Below are 17,764 nucleotides of genomic sequence, written 5' to 3'. Positions count from 1 at the left end.
ATCGCTGACTTGGAGCGTCTAAAGGCGCCATAGCAGTGATCCTGGCTGCAGGGTGCCGTTCCAGGCACCCTGCTAGCAAGAGGAAAGAGCCGTGGGGGGTGAAAACGGTCGCTCTGTGCAGCGGCACTGGCTGGACACCCCTAGTTACCGCCCTGCCCAGACATGTGGTGCAGGGGGCATGACGTGATTCATTGCAAATCACGCCATCAAGTCCCAAGACTGCCTTGATCTCTGCAGAAATGATTGGCTCCGGGAGGCTGAGGGGGGGGGATGTCTCAAGCCTCGGCAAGAGATAAAGTGGAGATGTTGCAAAAAACAACCAACCAACCAGTCAGCTTCTGACTGTCATTTATTTATGCTATCTGATCAGAAGGTCGACAGTCACCTTGTCGACATCCTCAGAATGTCGACATCTTAACTGTCACCATGTGAATTGTCGACAGTTTGAGAATGCCGACTTTTAGGATTAGGCGTAGCTGGGAGGGATAGGGTGCGAGGTGGGGAAGATAGGCATGGGTGGGGAGGGGGTTAAATATTAGGATTAGAGGTAGCAGGACATCACCGAAATGACAGAAGCCGCTTGGTTTCTTTAGGCAAGTTCAATTTATATCTCTCCAAAGCTTGATACATCTCCCCTTGTGGGAGTTCTCAGAAATTTGTGAGTCTCTAGGACCATCCAAGACAATAGGCAAGTATGAGGCATATCTGACGGAAAGCATTGTGCCCTACATTCCGGATTGCTGTGCACCCTTTAAATTCTGTGTGAAGAATACAGACATCGCTCCCGAAAACATATAACCATCTGCAGTGCATTTATTAAGTGACCTGTCTGTCTAATGGCTACAAAAGGGTTTAAGTCATAAAAAGACAACAGTTCATTCTCGGTAACAGCTGCATCCGTACTTGTAAAGAAATCATTAGTCATTTTGGTGGTGTAAGGTCCTTGCACATGGGAGGTCTTCTGTCACATGTAATAGAGTCACGTCCTGACACCATCATACTAAGCACAGGGATAGCTATAAAGCTGTCACATATGAGCATGTACAGGATAAGCAAGGTGAAGCTTGTGGGATGAAGGAACCACAGGGAAACTAACCAGGCAGAGGAGGAGTATTGTACATGGAGGTGCACATCTCATCTCAGTAGACAGTTGTGCCTCTGGGCCTGATTCAGAGCTGGACGCTCTGACCAGAGCGCTCGCTCTGAATCAGTGCCCTCCTACCTAAAAATGGAGCGGCCTCCAGGCCGCTTGCATAGCTGTGGGTGACCACCCACAGCATATGCGAGCGACCAAAAAGATGGTCGCGATGGTCAAGACCATCGCGACCATCGGGCTTGCGACGAGACCCTGCGGTGACCGCAAGCCCTGGAGTGATGTCAGTGGGGCCGGACCCAGACGGTAGGCGTTCCCATGGGAACGCCTCCGTATGGCAGCCATGCCCCCGGCACGCCCACCAAAGGGGGCGTGCTGTCAGTCACCATTGACAGCACGCTCCCTTTGGTGCGAGACCCGGAGCGACATCTTGGCTGTCGCTGTCCGGGTCTCGCGCATGCGCACGACGGAGCTCCCTCCTTCGTGCGCATGCGCATTGGGGTAACATCGAGCGGGTCTGAATGACACCCTCAGTGTACAGAGATGTGGACAATCGGTATAGGCGCAGAAGTGTAAAAAAATAAAAAAATCACAGCAGAGCACAACCTACCCTAAGGTTGGGTTTGGGCACTCGTAAGCCCCAGGGAGCTTTCTGCTCTGATGGAGCAGGAAGCTCCCCACTGACATCACTGATGATGTCAATGCGGCTGTCCACAAAACGGTAGGCGTTCGTAAAAGAACGCCTCCGTTTTGGAAACCACCCCCCGGCCGCCTACCAAATGGGGGCAGCTGATGATCAACATCGACAGCCGCCCCTTTGGTAGCGAGCTCCGGAGCGACAGAGTTTCTCTGTCGCTCCGGGGCTTGCGCATGCGCAGTGCGGCCGCTGCGCGTGCGCAGGCCTAACCATCGAGTGGGTTACGAGCGCATCGGCGCTCGCGACCGACTCTGAATAAGGTCCAAAATGCTCTGCTTCTGGACTCAGAAAGGACCAGCAACAAGGTCCTCCAGCAGCTACACACACCAGCCACAAGTATGCAGTTCCATGTTTTCTCCATGTATATAAGTAATGATTGAATACTGCGGCCTGTTTGAACCCACACAAGCATCAGTGTCAGATGTTGGCGAATTGCACGTTCGTCATCGCGGCACTATTAAGAAACCATTTGTAAAATTCTATAGATTGTAAGCTTGCAAGCAGGGCCCTCGTACCTCTTTATGTTATTATCCAATCTTGTTTTATTACTATTTTGTTCCCAGCGCAATGGAATATACTGGCGCTATATAAGTAACTGTTAATAATAATAAAATGTCTACGCGGTGAAACAGTTTATATAAGCAATGCCAATCTTCTTCTCTGTGTATAAAAACACTGAAAATAAAAGTTGACTTTTAAATGAGCAAAAAATTGTGTCGCTAAATTGAGGGATATTTGGAAATAAATGAATTTGTTTCTGGTTGGGTTCACACGGAACTATTTTTATCTTCTATTTTCCCTTTATATATAAAGTGTATTCATATTGGATTTGGGCAGCTGAAGAGAATTGTGTATACATTGTGTAAAGCAGTGTGTTACACAAAGGTCACCCTACCATTTATTTATAATAGGGCGGCACAATGTGGACAGTGACGTGAGAAACAAAGGAAGGGGAAGAACAAATATACAACACTCAAGCGCACATTTTTGTCCCATTAAGGGTGACGTTTTATTAATGGGAACAAAAGTAAAAAAACAACTTTGGTTTCACTTAATTTTCTTCATATGCCTCAGTTAGTTAAAACCCTCATGGGCAGAATTGCAACTGGATAAAGGGACTGATGGGACACGCAGGTCCCGGTCTCTTTCACAAGCCGCCAGGACATAAATGAGGGGTGTAAGATGAAGTCCAGTCACCCGCAGTTTATAATAGTTCCTGCCAATAAGACAGTGCCATCCATCCTACTCTTAAACACCTACTATTGCCTACTAGCAATACTTGGAAGGTTATTTCATTGCAGCCTAGAGACACAGGGCCTGATTCAAAGCCGGACGCTCTGACCAGAGCGCTCGCTCTGAATCAGTGCCCTCCTTCCTAAAAATGGAGCGGCCTCCTGGAGCGGCCATGATGATGGTCGCGATGGTCTTCGACCATCGCGACCATCGGGCTTGCGACGAGACCCTGCGGTAGGGTCTTGCTGCCGCAAGCCCAGGGGTGATTTTGGCTCTATCAGAGCCAAAATCACTCCCACTGACATCATTACTGATGTCAGTGGGGCCGGACTCAGACGGTAGGCGTTCCCTTTGGTGCGAGACCACGAGCGACGTATTCCTCGTCGCTCGCCGGGTCTCGCGCATGCGCACGACGGAGCTCCCTCCATCGTGCGCATGCGCATTCGGCAAACATCGACCCCCTTGCCAGCATCCTTTGCCCGCGAGCGGGTCTATATGACCCCCACAGAACACTTGGGACCTCATTCAGAGCCGCTCGCAAAATGTGAGCGCTCGCTCTGAATGAGGGAGGCCGCATCTCTAAAATGAGCCGGCCTCCTCGCCGCTCGCTAAGCTGTGGGTGACCACCCACAGCTTTAGCGAGCGGCCAGGTTGATGGTCGTGATGGTCAAGACCATCGCGGCTTGCGACGAGACCCTTGTGGTAGGGTCTCGTCTGCCGCAAGCCCCAGTTAGCTTTCGGCTCTATTAGAGCGTTCCGTCGGGAACGCATCCGTTTGGCCAGCCACCCCCCCCGCTCCGCCTATAAAACGGTGCGAGCTGTCGATCACCATCGACAGGCGCCCCGTTTGTTGTAAGCCCCGGAGCAAATATTTATAATTGCATTAATCCTCTCCTAAATTTTCCCCCCGTTCTCTATTTCCGTGGTTGTGTAAAGGTACCCATCCACTAGAAGACAGGCAAAAGACTGCACGATTACGACAGTCGTTTGTCAGTCTGTGTAATCGTGCAGTCGTTTGTCAGTCTGTAATCGAGCAGTCGTTCAGTGTAGGCACAATCAATCATCTGCAAACATTTTGAACCTGACGTTAATGTCAGGTTGATCAGCATGTTTGCACGATGATAGATGTCTAAAAGACCAATTTTTTAAACAATCTGATTTTCAAACGATTATCTAATGATCGAACAATATCGATATCATTATCGTTCAATCGCTCATTTTAATCGTCTAGTGGATAAGCACCTTAAGGCTTCATTCAAAAGCCCTGCCTAGTTTCTTAACTACTAGATAGCCCCCATCATCATCTCATCATTTGTACAAACACAACTGATAGCCTCCTTTCCCTGGTTAGTAGCGAGTGCGGCAGCTACTATGGGGAAGATGTACTAAGCCTTGGAGAGGGATAAAGTGGACAGATATAATATACCAACCAATCAGCTCCTAACTGTCACTATACAGGCTGTGTTTAAAAAATGACAGCCAGGAGCTGATTGGTTGGTACTTTATCTCTCTTCTCTTTATCTCTCTCCAAAGGCTTGATACATCTCCCCCGATGTCACTTCATCCCTCCATGAGAACAGTGCTAAAGTGTCAAATCCTCTCTCCACACTCTATGATCTACAGACCAGAAGATGAGTGGGCAAAGGAGAGGAGCCCCAGCTAGCGTGCTTAATGAGACGGTTATTACTGGAGATACCACTTTTATATTTCCTGGTCCTTCACATATCAGTGTAAACCACATATTTCTGTTTTCCTTGTGATGCATTTTTATTTACAGGGGAAAAAAAGCCGCTTTTCAGCCTAAGGCTGGCAGTAGCACAGGACTGGTGTGCCCAGAGCTAAGTCCAGGTTTGGGATCATCCATCCATGGTATTTCCCTATAAATCCCACTTGGACGTTATATCCTATGGCTTTCCGAATCATAATGAAAATATTTATTTGAAGACAGCAAAACATCCATATTGATTGGACGGTCTGTGAAACTCATCTTACATTTTGTTGGCCTACGCAACGTTGCGGCATACTTGCCTACCCTCCCGATTTGGTCGGGAGCCTCCCGAAAATCGGGTGCCACTCCCAGCCTCCCGGAAAGGTAGGCAAGCCTCCCGGTCCCCGGCGATCTATCTCCCCCCCCTGCGACTACAGTATAATCCCCGGCAGCGGGGGGGCCGGTGACGCGATTCGCGCTGAATCGCGTCATCACGCCCATGCCCCGCCCCCATTGTAGAGTCATTTTCTGGGCCACGCCCCCTTTTGATGTGGCATGCCCCCCTGCTGAGGACGCCCGACAGCTCCCTCCCGGAAGGAGGGAGCTAGAAGTCGGCAAGTGTGCGTTGCGGCGGAAACAAGTGTATGCGGGTGCGGCATTGCAGAGCTGTAAGTACTTCAGTCGCTTCTCCACAACTGGGCTGTAATGGGACGTTCTCATGTAGGCAATGCTTAATGAAGGCGTGTCGGCACAACTGCTGGCATGGCAGAAGAATAAATAGTCATGTCTTCAGATTCATCTTTTGCGCACTGGCATGAAGTATAGGTTGGGTCCAAGTGTGTCCTTTAGATGATGGTGACGTCTGCCACACATTATAGGCCTGATTCTTAGAGATGTACGGTATTCCGATATTTACGCAGTTGAGCGATTATCGGTCAACTGCACATGCGTCGTGCCGGTTGCGGTATAACTTTGCACACGTCAAGGCAACTCTGCAATGCCGATCGTAATGAGGATCATTTCGCAGAGTGATTGTTAGTCAGGGAGTTAGTTGGCTAAAAACACAGGCGCGTCACAACCGTTTTCAGGGTAGTGTCAAATCCTGCGTCCCATACGCGGTAAACATGGTTCTGGTGTCTCATATCCCGCGGCCATATAGTCACAAAGTACTGCCTTTGTCTTAATTAGGTAATGGGTGGGCGTCACACCCCCTCAGGACATAGACTTCCCAACCACCCTCTGTTAGAGACTATGGGGTCTATGTACTAAGCAGTGATAACAGACAGAGGGCTCTATTTACTACAATCCGCATATTGAATGCGGATTGTAGTGTGATATTACCGAGTGAATTCGCATTGCGAATTCAGGCAATATCACAGGGATTTACTATAAATCCCTTGCAGGGACAGAGCTTGTGATAAAGCTCTGTCCCTGCGGATCCCATCCGCACTCTAGTCGCGGTATTTTCTGAAAAAATACCGCGACTAAGAGCCCACACATGCGCCGACCCACCGTCACTGCTACCCCCCACCGACGCAAAGCCCCGCCCCCCACGATCGTGGACCCCCGTGACCCCCCCGCGACTCCCCCTCCCTTCATTACACTTACCTGCATCCTCCTGGCCTCCAGTGATCTTCTCCGGGCTTCCCGATCAGGTGATCTCCCATACTGCACTGGGACCCGATCACCTGATGACCGGGCCGCAGTGCACTATGGGAGACCAGCTGACCGGAGAGGAGCCATCACCGGAGGCCCGATCACCGGTCCCTGGATTCAGGTAAGTAAAAAAAAAAAATGTTTCAATTTTTTTTTTCTTTTTTTTACAGCAATCATCTTGCGGTCTGTTTAGACCACACAGCTGATTACCGGTACCGGCTCCCGCCTCTGCTCTCCCCGTTAGAGCAGAGTGGGAGCCCGGTAACCGGGGGAGACCCTGGATAACGCCACCTCCAGGTGGCGTTATTATCACAGGGCTTCCCCCGGTATTTTTTTACAATTTATTTTTAGTAACTCTGGTCGGATCACATTTCCCATTACAATTATGGGAAATGCGATCTGCTTTACTAAAAATAAGTGATACTGGGGGACTCCAATTGCCCTGTAATAACTACAGGTGAAACTAAAATAATGTGAAAAGGATGTGAAAACACCCTTTTTCACTTTATTTTAGTAAAAATAATGTTAATAAATAGAGCCCATAGTGAAAAGTGATAAGAAAGTGATAAGGTGCCAGCCAATCAGCTCCCAACTGCCATCTCACAGGCTGTGTTGGAAAAATGACAGTTGGGAGCTGATTGGCTGGCACCTCATCACAGACTTATCACTTTTCACTCTGTCTCTTATCACTGCTTAGTACATAGACCCCTGTGTTTGTGGTGGACCCGGGGTGGTAACAGGAGCAGACACCGGAACAGGTTTAAACTGAAAGGTGGGCTGTTTAATGTGAATGTTGGTAGACATGAGCAATAAGATAAACTAAAGTCCAGTAATAAACAAACTAATATACGAGGTATGTCTATAGACTGTGATTCCACCTAGTAAACAAAGCAGTCAGAACGGGTTCTAACTTCTAACTGCATACGTAGTAACCTTGAACTTGTCTGAGCCTGCATGACAAGCAGCAACACTCTATGACGTTCAGTTGATTGTAAGTCGCCATTTTATTTGGTTGTGTTTTCTGTAGAGTGCCGAAAAAATGCTACGTTTAAAAGCTGAACATGTCAATTTTACATTTTTATTAAAAAAATTTCGATATCAATGGTGTCATTTTGCAAGAATGGGTTCCAGAAGGCACAACAGTAACCAGCATTATTATAAGGAAGTTTTGAAAAAGCTGAGAGAGAGAAAGAAACAGCCGCAACTGTGGAAAAATGGTTTCATTCCTCACCAGGACAATGCGCCTACTCACACAGCACTTTCTGTGACCGACAATCACATTACTACACTTACACATCCTCCATATTCTCCCGATTTAGCACCTTGAGACTTTTATCTTTTCCCAAAATTTAAACAGTGCTTAAAGGGCCACATTCTGAATCAGTTGATGCTGTAAAGAAGAAAACGGCAGATATGTTGAAACAACTAACAGAGATTGATTTGCTCCATACCTTCCACCAGTGGAAAACCAGACTACAGCGATGTATTAGTGCAGTGTTGGCTAACCTTGACACTCCAGCTGTTGTGGAACTATATATCCCAGCATGCCCTGCCACAGTTTTAGCATGCCCTAATAGCAAAACTGTAGCAGTGCATGCTGGGTTATGTAGTTCCATAACAGCTGGAGTGTCAAGGTTAGCCAACACTGTATTAGTGCAAATGGGGAGTATATTGCAGGGGACAAACATTAAATTTGTAATACCAATAAATAAAGATGAATTATTTAATCAGTCTCCTTATTTAATAGACATACCTCATATGTGGCAGGAGGGAACTGTAGTGAGTGGAAATAAACGAATGTCCAGATCAGTGACAGAGATGAATGAGGTGAATCCAGATAGACTGTAAGGGCTCTATTTATTATCATTATTTTTACTAAAATAAAGTGAAAAAGGGTGTTTTCACACCCTTTTCACATTATTTTAGTTTCATCTAAAGTTACTAAAGGGCAATTGGAGTAGAATTCGTAAAATTCTACTCCAACCCCTAATTATCACTTATTTTTAGTAATCAGATCGCATTTCCCATAATTGTAATGGGAAATGCGATCTGCCTGGTAGTTACTAAAAATAAATTGTGACAAAAATACCGGGGGAAGCCCTGTGATAACCCCGCCTGGAGGGGGCGTTATCCAGGGTCTAACCCTGTTACAGGACTCCTGCTCCGCTCTAACAGGCAGAGCAGAGTCTGGAGCCGGCCCCAGTGATCAGCTGTGTGGTCTAAACAGATCACACTCTGATACACTGCTAAAAAAAAAAAATAGTGAAAAAAAAACGGGTCCCAGTGCAGGATGGGATGTCAACTGACCGGAGCCATGGAGGACATAACCAGAGCCCGGATCACTGCAGGTAAGTGCAATTAAGTGAGGGGGGTCGCGATTGCAGGGGGCGGGGCTTAACAGCAGGGGCGGGGCTTAACGATGGCCGGCCGGCGCATGCGCCGGCACTTGTCACAGTATTTTTTGTGAAAATACCGTGATAAGTGTGCCGAGGGGATTCGCAGGGACAGAGCTTTATCGCAAGCTCTGTCCCTGCAAGGGATTTTTAGTAAATCACTAAATCCCTGTGATATTGGCTGAATTCGAAATGCAAATTCAGTCGGTAATATCACACTACAATCTGCATTCAAAATGCGAATTGTAGCAAATAGAGCACCTAAGAGTGAAGTGGATATCCTGATATGCTGAATAGTGGGTGAGAGGCATATCAGGAAATGCTGTGATGATGGCTGAAAGAGAAATCCGGTAATGCTGTGACAATGACTGAAAGGAGAATCCGGTAATGCTGTGATGATGGCTGAAAGGAGAATCCGGTAATGCTGTGATGATGGCTGAAAGGAGAATCGGGTAATGCTGTGATGATGGCTGTGCAGGATTGGGATAACCTAGGAGCCAGGTTCAGGCAGGCGTGGGTCTGGTGGAAGGTGCAGGGCTGATCCCAGTGGAATGCGAGGCAAGGCAGAGCGGTGCAGGCTGCAGGAAGCCGGAGGCTGACAAGGAGCTAGAACAAGCATCGGAGCACAAGACTAAGGCTCAGGAGCGCAGAGAACTCTCTCTCACAGCTGCCGCTGAGAACACGTTGCACTGGCAACTGCAGGGAGCTCCAAACACCCTTAAGTACCCAGTAACGGAACGTGACAGGCCAGAGGGAGCAGGTGACCCACAGACGATTGGCCTGCTATGTCACATGGCCAAAGACAAGATGGTGGCGCCCAGACAGCTGTGACGCGGAGACGCCACTAGACTTACCCTTGCCAGGATGGCCCAACGCTGAAAAACCTCTACGTACACGCAACGCCAGTCTTCACACGCCAGCTCCCCTGCCAGAAGGACCGCGCCACAGCGCCCTCACCGGCAAACACCGCAAACCTCCATGCCGCGAAACCCTGTTCGTGACAACCTCCCAGGACATACAATACCTCAGAATAGGATGCAACTCTACCTAAACATCCACAATACGGTTCTCTTCCACGCACCCGCACAGTTGATACCCAGAAGCTCCCATTTCATGTAGAGAGAGAAGTGATCGAGATGTGTCCGACTCAATCTCCTGGAGACGCACAAAGATGTGTATGCTCACTATGGGCTCTATTTATTAACATTATTTTTACTAAAATAAAGTGAAAAAGGGTGTTTTCACACCCTTTTCACATTATTTTAGTTTCACCTGTAGTTATTACAGGGCAATTGGAGTAGAATTAGTAAAATTCTACTCCAACCCCCAGTATCACTTATTTTTAGTAAAGCAGATCGCATTTCCCATAATTGTAATGGGAAATGTGATCTGTGTGCAAGTTACTAAAAATAAATTGTAAAAAAATACCGGGGGAAGCCCTGTGATAATAACGCCACCTGGAGGTGGCGTTATCCAGGGTCTCCCCCGGTTACCGGGCTCCCACTCTGCTCTAACGGGGAGAGCAGAGGCGGGAGCCGGTACCAGTAATCAGCTATGTGGTCTAAGTAGACCGCAAGCTGATTACTGTAAAAAAAAGAAAAAAAAATTAAACATTTTTTTTTTTCCTTACCTGAATCCAGGGACCGGTGATCGGGCCTCCGGTGATGGCTCCTCTCCGGTCAGCTGGTCTCCCACAGTGCACTGGGGCCCGGTCATCAGGTGATCGGGTCCCAGTGCAGTATGGGAGATCACCTGATCGGGAAGCCCGGAGAAGATCACCGGAGGCCAGGAGGATGCAGGTAAGTGTAATGAAGGGAGGGGGGGTCGCAGGGGGGTCGCGGGGGGCTCTGCGATCGCGGGGGCGGGGCTTAGCGCCGGGGGCGGGGCTTAGCGTCGGTGGTAGGGTAGTAGCGGTGGTTGGTCGGCGCATGCGCGGGCTCTTAGTCGCGGTATTTTTTCCGAAAATACCGCGACTAGAGTGCGGATGGGATCCGCAGGGACAGAGCTTTATCGCAAGCTCTGTCCCTGCAAGGGATTTATAGTAAATCCCTGTGATATTGCCTGAATTCGCAATGCGAATTCACTCGGTAATATCACACTACAATCCGCATTCAATATGCGGATTGTAGTAAATAGAGCCCTACGGCACATGTAGAGCCTGCTAATATGCGCTAGATGGGGTGCCTAAGGAGCTGCGTGCGAATCAGGCCCAGTTGGGAAGGCGTCTCCCCAACGAGGGTAGGAGGCAGCATATTAGTGTTCTCTGGGCAGGCCATCAGAGCACACGGGTACAAAGCTAAAGGTGTTGGGTGATGGTGTGCATCGGGCAGGGGAAGTGTGTCCTAAATTAATCTGTACATTTTGGGCGGAGTTCTTATTTCACAATTCACATATTCCACACTGTCAGGCTGATTACTGTACATCAGTGCATTGCTGGCATGCCTGAAGAGTGATGTGCACTGGGTGTGTGCTACTAACTAATGTCATTAATAGAGAGCAGGTGCATTACAGTCTATGCTAATACTGATTGCAGGACTCAGTAGCAAAGAGACAAATAACACTAATGTCTATCTTCCTTTTCATGTTCACGTTTCATTATCCATTCGCTCCAGGAGATGCGTTACAGTCAGAGCCGAAAGTAGACTTTTTGGTGCCCTGTGCCAGAGAGAGCATTGGCGCCACACCCCCTCTATTTTTTAAATAGGGACATAAGACATGCACCCCAAAAAAGGGCCATGGCCTCATGGGGAAGGGCCAGGGAAGAGATAGGGGAGGCCAGGAGATGGTGGGGATAAAAGAAGAGGAAGCTACAAGTGAGAATGATAATAAACAGGAAATTGACAGGTCCCAACAGTGCCCCCTGCCCAGCGTTGCCTTGTGCTATGGCACAGGTCGCACCACCCTAGTTACGGCTCTGGTTACAAGTACCCCACATCTCTTAGGGACAAGATATCCCCTTTTTCGGGTGTGTGTGTGCGGGGGGGGGGGAGTGTACCTGCCAATATTAAGCATCCCCCCAATGTATGTATGGGGTATCGCAGCAGAAAGCAAGATATCAGTCATATTTGTTTGGCCTATATGGGGGGCTGCTTTTTTGCACAATTTATCAAGCTCCTGAACATGATGCATTCTGCAGCTTGGCCCCGGTAGCTAATACCCTCTCCAGGTGGCCTTAGCCGCTGTAGCCTATGGGCTAGAGTTACCGGGAGAGGGATCTGTACGAACCCACCCTGGGACTATTGACTCACGCCTGCGCAGTCAACAGATCGGTCATGCGCACAAAGGCGCCTGGCTCCCGAAGGAGAAGTGAAGTGATCGCATTAGCACTAACACAGGGATTGGCTGCTTTCGGAGCCCCCGTGGGTGTATTTTAATACATTCAAGCGTTCAATCATTTGTCTTTGCCGCGAATAATAGCGACAATAAGTAATTATAATTATGGAGCCTAGTACCCGGCAATAATTAATAAATATGTTAATGTACTAGTTATCCAGCATGATAGGGTTAGGGTTGGAGTTCAGTGATAAGGAGATTATTTTACAATAACAGCGTTAAAGCCCCCTCTTACTCGTCATTAGAGAAAGTGCTTGCAAGGGGCCTGGAACTCATTACAGACGCTCACACATGTTTGTGAATGGAGCCATGTGACACTATACATTAGCGATAGTGACACAACAATGTCACACCTGTCTTCCCATGGCCCTGATGACCTCATCGCAGGTCACGTCCCCAGCACTCTCTGCATGTGTTCCTTACAGCAGCGATATACGGTACCTCTGCCACCCTGCTCCATCCTCTCTGCCTCCAGCAGCTGCTCCACTCTCCAAAGTATTCCACCAATTTTCCTCGTAACTTTTTCCTGTGTCACCAGGGTCCTGGGAGTTTCATTTTTGTGACACTTCCCAGCAGAGAAAAGGTTAAAAAATAGATTAATGTGGACCAGTTGGGGGGTCTTGGCATAGTTGTAGAAAATTAACTAAATCTGAATAGAAACATTTTCCTCCTTATATGATTTCCCGGCCAACCAATCGTAGTGCTCAGTGTTTAAAGTGAAAGTGAAGTTAAACCTGGTGAAAGGAAAACAGATTAAGTGAAGAATGCTTGTTTGTGCTACGGAGAGCTTGCACTTCAGCACTACCGAACCAGTGTCACCTGGATCTGGTCATAGCTGACATGTCAGTTACTATAAGATCAAGGTTACGCTGGATCTGTTCATGATGGCAAAAGGCTAAAGACACCTTTGGTGGTAATTCCATTGTGTGAGACGTGCCACTTGGTATCGCGGCATATTGTCTCTTTTCGGTAGTGCCGGCATTGCAAGTTTTCCCTTGCACTTCTATGGGGTGTAAGGGAAAAATGGGCATACTGATGGATGTGAAGTGCCGATTTGGAACAGCACATTGCCTGGAAATCGGGGAATTAAATTCCCCCTTTGGGGTCAATCCAGTTAGGTGTGAGTAGGTGCGAGTTGGCTTGTGCAAGCCGTTTTAAGGACAAAACGCACCCCACCAGCCCCTCTCCAGCGTCTGACATCCGCCGCTCACGTACAAAAGCGGAAACCATCAGAAATATCAGTCACACATTGAACCTCTGAGTGAGCCTATGCTGTCTCAGACCGAGCGGCTCTCCTAAGACGCCGCGGCCTCTGCACGCCCAGAAAATGCTACCGACACGCCTGCGTTTTTCTAACTACCATTGTTACCTCCCCCAAACGCTGTCTACCTGTCACTCAGTTTGCAAATAAATCCTCTCTGTGACCGCCAATGCTACTCCATTGCCACATGTGTGCGCAGAGCGACTTTAAGCAGTGGCAAAATATCGCTCCACTGCGTCCGACATTGACATCCACTACGTCCATCTCTGAATCTAAAAATGTGTTCCTTTGCTATTGAGATTATTGTATCTGTAAACCATCTTCTTTTACAACTGTACGATGGGCGCTCCTGGCCGCCCGTAAGAGAGGGCAAGTCTCCTGGCTACCACCCATAGAAAATCCCACCCTCCCTACCTTCCCCCTCCCGCAAGTGAGGGCAAGTCTCCTGCCTGCCACCCATGGGTGGTCCGGGGGGGTCATCGTAGCCTTCCTCCCTGCTTTACAATGCCAGAACTCTCGGCATTGTATAGCGGCGGGTGGGGCCGCGATGACACCCACCATGGCTGCCGTCATTCCCCCTCCAGCACCGACCTGGTTGCCCCCTCCCGGAGACGGCAGCCCGAAAGTCGGCAAGTAGGGATAAGATTGCATCAGAGAAACTGACATTCTGTGTACAAGGGTCCACTATGAGCTTGGCTGTTGGGTCATTGTCAGACATAGGAAGTTATGCGAAACAGAAGAGTAAATAAGCAAATATATGGAAAAATATGCAAAAATGCAAATGGAAATATGCTTACATAGGGGTCTATTTACTAAGCAGTGTCAGGAGACAGAGTGAAAAGTGATAAGGTGCCAGCCAATCAGCTCCTAACTGCCATCTCACAGGCTGTGTTTGAAAAATGACAGTTGAGAGCTGATTGGCTGGCACCTTATCACTTATCACTCTGTCTCCTAACACTGCTTAGTAAATAGACCCCATAGGCTTTATTCGGCTTGATGTAAACGGAAACCAATAATTGCAAGCCGATTCTCAAATATGAATTTCCAAAAAACATGCATTTCTGCATAAACTTCGAAAGAGTGGTCATAGGCCCTCATTCAGAGCCGTACGCTCTGAGCAGAGCGCACGCTCTGAATGAGGGCCGGCCTCCATGAAAATGGAGCGTCCTTCTGGACGCTCGTATAGCTGTGGGTCACCACCCACAGGCTATACGAGCGTGCATTTTGATGGCCGCGATGGTAGAGACCATCGCGACCATCGAAATTGCGAGCCGGAGCCTGCGGTTGAGGTTTTCAACCGCAAGCTCCGGAGTGATTTTGGCTCTATTAGAGCCAAAATCACTCCCACTGACATCACTAGTGATGTCAGTGGGCCGGCTTTTGACGGGAGGCGTTCCCGTGGGAACGCCCCCGTCAGGGAGGCACGTCCCCGGCACGCCTACCAAAGGGGGCGTGCTGTCAATCAACATTGACAGCAAGCCCCCTTTGATCGGACACAACGAGCGAAGGACTTTCCTTCGCTCGCCGCGTCTGGCGCATGCGCACGACGGAGCTCCCTCCGTCGTGCGCATGCTCAGTCCAGAACATCGACCCAATTGCGAGCGGACAGCCGCTCGCGAGTGGGTCTGAATCAGGCCCATAGTTTATGAAAAAAATAAATAAATACGATGTTAAAGGCATTTTTTTTTACATGATTAAAGGTGCTTACACACTTGGCGATATTACTGAGCGATTGCACAAATCGTGCACTATAATGTCGGAAATGACCAGCGATGCGTGCTCCCGCTGGTCGTTTCTGACATCTATCTTCACCTGAACATGCAGCACAATCTGCCGATAACGACAGATTGGCCATGTTGAGGAATGTTGGAGGGTGCCTACTCTGAACGATGTATCGTTCAGTGTAGGAACTACAGGGGATCAGGAACAACTGTACTATTACGATGTCGTAATCGTACTGTCTTTCCTAATCGCCTAGTGTGTATGCACCTGAAGGGTCATTTATAAATGTGAAAATATGTAGATGTGCAATGATTTTGCCACATGTAAAATTTTTCACCAACTTGTCTGCCTGGCAAATATATTTAGTATTTGCCATATATTTAGTATGGAAAATGAGAATATACCTACAGTACTCTAGTAGCATCAGGGGCGCAGAGAGGGGGATGGAGCACGTACAGATTCCCTGGGACCAGTCTTGTTTTGGGGGGCCCAGGTCAGCCAGGGAAGCATAGCAATGCTCCCCCATTGGCGGGACACAGTTCCGTATTAGTGCACAATGGCCCTGATTCAGAGCCGGACGCTCTGACCAGAGCGCTCGCTCTGAATCAGGGCCCTCCTCCATTAAAATGGAGCGTCCTCCTGGACGCTCGTATAGCTGTGGGTCACCACCCACAGCATATACAAGCGTCCAAGAAGATGGTCGTGATGGTCTTGACCATCGGACTTGCGAGGGAAACCCTGCGGTCGGGTTTCCCAGCCGCAAGGCCAGGAGTGATTTTGGCTCTATCAGTGGGGTCGGCTTCAGACGGTAGGCGTTCCCATGGGAACGCCTCCGTCTGGCAGGGACGCCCCCGGCACGCCCACCAAAGGGGGCGTGCTGTCAATCAACATCGACAGCACGCCCCCTTTGGTGCGAGACCCCGAGCGATGGAAAGCCCGTCGCTCGCCGGATCTCGCGCATGCGCACGACGGAGCTCCCTCCGTCGTGCGCATGCGCAGTGGGGACCATCGACCCACTTGCGAGCGTACTGCCGCTCGCGAGTGGGTCTGAATGACCCCCAATATGCCAAGCTGAGTGGGTCGTGGTCCTACCCCCACAATTGGCTACACCCCACTCGAGCACCGGGACCCTTCTGATGTCTCATCGGCCCTTCGGAGCATAGTGGGTACACATAAAATTAATTTTCCTCATCACCGTATATGACGAAACAGCATATTTTTCCAGGTGGAGGGTGCATGCTTCAGTTACAGGAAGACAATCTCCAATAAGTGCCCATGTCCTAGCGACTAGTAAGAAGTAAAGTGATAGCCTATGTATAGACTCGGGTGTGCAACTGTGCATGCCTGGACCTAACGCCACACGTGTGCTGTGCGTAGTAGTTGCGGTGGGCATCGCATCCAGGTACAGTCCGCCTGGGAAGGATTGGAAGATCACTCACTCTCGAACTGCTACTAAAAGTGCATACACACGTAACGATTTTTTGAATGATTTGTCATTAACGACATCGTTAGCGTTCAATCGTTCAAAAAATCGCTCAGTTTTTGAGTTATAACGATGAACGATAATCGTACAAGAGCGCTCCCGTTTGTAGTTATCGTTCATCGTCCATTTCAGACTGTCCAACATAACGATTTTCATTAAGGGAAGAAACTTAAGGGAATTACACTTCAAAAAATCGTTCACTTTTTCAAGGGAAAATCTGACAGAAAATCTGACAGAAAATTGTTGGTTACAATATCGTTACCTGTGTATGCACCTTTAAGGGTAACCGAGGTTGAATGGACGTAATTGCATGAAAAACACAGACAAAGAGGTTCATGTAGAGTTGGCTGTGCGCCTATTTGTTGAACATAAAATACATATTTTCCGTACTGCGCATGCATATGTGAAGGACATCATCTACGTGTAGATTTGCTGGTATCTAAGAGAAACAGAATGAATGAGGGAGAGGGCGTGCAAGCGTAGGCCTTGTACAATAAGAAAACCTGCCCTGCATGGGTAGAGTTACTGGCTCTATGCCTCCTACTTGTGGCACGGCTCCTGTAGGAACTTAGTAGTGTTTTGTCGTTAATGTGCAAACATGGAAGAGCACCCCTGTCCTGGGCCCCCACCCCTGGAATTAGGTGAACAATAAAGGGCTTTAGCAGTTATTTAAATAGACTTTACTATGGCGTGGATGTCGTTATTTAACAGTATTATTTTTTTTTTACAGGTGCAAAAGTGCACATTTAGCACTTTCATAAATGACCTGTCCTGTGCCGCACTACATTGCCAATGCGTGGATGCAGTTACTTTACAGACAGGATCTTGGCCAGCTACAGTATACTGTACATTCCTTTTCGTTATATAACACATCAGTCTATAACTATTAGCCAGAGTGGATCACAGCAGACACTCCCTGTGTTTGACAGGCAGGCCTGAAAGCAGCATTGATAACATCTTGTTTGGTTCATCAGTTAGCAGTGTTTGGGTTAAGATCAGGCCCCCAGTGGTCTCTATTTCTGCTGTAAGCATCTAGTATTGCAATCTGTCAGGATCACAAAAGCCATGATTTATAACCACGGGGATCCAGTGCAAGAATTCACTCTCCCTTTTCCTGATTTCTGTATCTGATATCTGACAGGGCCCTTGGAGTTTTAACACCTTCAACACAAAGCACTTGCTTAA

This window comes from Taudactylus pleione, unplaced genomic scaffold, assembly GCF_031769625.1.
Source record: "Taudactylus pleione unplaced genomic scaffold, aTauple2 ptg000074l, whole genome shotgun sequence".
NCBI classification, from domain to species: Eukaryota; Metazoa; Chordata; class Amphibia; order Anura; family Myobatrachidae; genus Taudactylus; species Taudactylus pleione.
Note: the sequence above shows the minus strand (reverse complement) of the source record.